Source organism: Lithobates pipiens, unplaced genomic scaffold (assembly GCF_037356315.1).
Source record: "Lithobates pipiens isolate NorthernLeopardFrog02 unplaced genomic scaffold, aLitPip1_a1.2 Scaffold_10, whole genome shotgun sequence".
NCBI classification, from domain to species: domain Eukaryota; kingdom Metazoa; phylum Chordata; class Amphibia; order Anura; family Ranidae; genus Lithobates; species Lithobates pipiens.
This window is the reverse complement of record NW_027507686.1, coordinates 100,667,733-100,668,934: the sequence shown is the minus strand read 5'-3', so window position 1 is coordinate 100,668,934 and position 1,202 is coordinate 100,667,733. Positions and strand designations below refer to the sequence as shown.

At 49.3% G+C, this 1,202-nt stretch overlaps 1 pseudogene; it reads left to right on the top strand.

Annotated features, from left to right (window-relative positions):
* Positions 1–352: 352 nt before the first annotated feature.
* Positions 353–471, top strand: LOC143953273 (5S ribosomal RNA; annotated as a pseudogene).
* Positions 472–1,202: the final 731 nt, after the last annotated feature.

Below are 1,202 nucleotides of genomic sequence, written 5' to 3'. Positions count from 1 at the left end.
CCTCGCCATGCGCCCGCGCCATCTTGTCTGGGCCGCCGGTCCTCAGCATGGATTGAGATTTGAAGATTTCGGTGATATTCCTGGCTGCTCCGCCACTTGGGTTCCGCCGGGCACTCGAGTGAGGGGTGAGCTGTGTTTTCTTGCCCATCTCGAGCTGCTGGTGTGGGACAGACTGTGCTTTTTGCCGACTCTCTCCCCGGAGCTCAGCTAGTGCGCCGCCATCCTCGCTGCTGGCCAAGCCACGCCCCCAGTCTTCTTTTTATGTTGTTGTCGTTGACCTATTTTTTTTCGCTTGTTCCCAAGGTGACCATCTTGGCGTTTGTCAAGAGAGTTGAGAGTGCTTGAAGATATTGTCTACGGCCACATCACCCTGAATCTGTTCCATCTCGTCTGATCTTGGAGGCTAAGCAGGTTCGGGCCTGGTTAATGCCTGGATGGGAGACCGCCTGGGAATACCAGGTGTCGTAGGCTTCTTTTTTTTTTCAAATATAATTTTTTCTCCAAACAGGGGAAGATGGTCCCCCGAGTACATAATGCAACAGAGAAATACAGAGCAAAAAGCAGCTGAACAATACTTGATACTGGTATATTTGCAACTGTGAGTCTGCCTTCCATCAATCATAATGATTCGAGGCACGGATGAAGTACTGTACCAAGATCCAGGGTCACACAAACCCCAGGTCCCTCCGGCATAATCCATCCAGAGGGGGGTGTGGGGCCGTCATTCCCAATTTTCCACTTTTTCCAAAAGAGAGAGGGGGTGGAGGGGGTGAGAGATAGGGGAGGAAGGCAGAAAAGAGAAGGGGTGAAAGATCAGGAAAGGAGAAGAGGGGACGAGACACGATGGCAGCCACTGCCCAAGGGGCCAGTCAAAGAAAGCTCAGAGCACTAAGGCGATAGCAGGCTACATCCTTCCAGCGAGAATATAAAGGTATTCCAGATGTCCCAGGTTTGTTTAAAAAATTCTTGTTTACCTTGTGATGTGAGTCCTCCATTTTTATTTTTTTTATTTTTTTTCAAATAACAATTTATTTGGTTTTCGTGGTCGCATAACAAAAGTAATAGCACAGGCATACAGCAGTGGTAACATGGCTTCCAAAACACAGGAGGCCCATTGTAAATAGACAGTGCAGAAGAATACAGTACCGGGAAATGCAGCGGGATCAGACCAACCGACCCAGGGTGCACAGCAGGACGGAAGA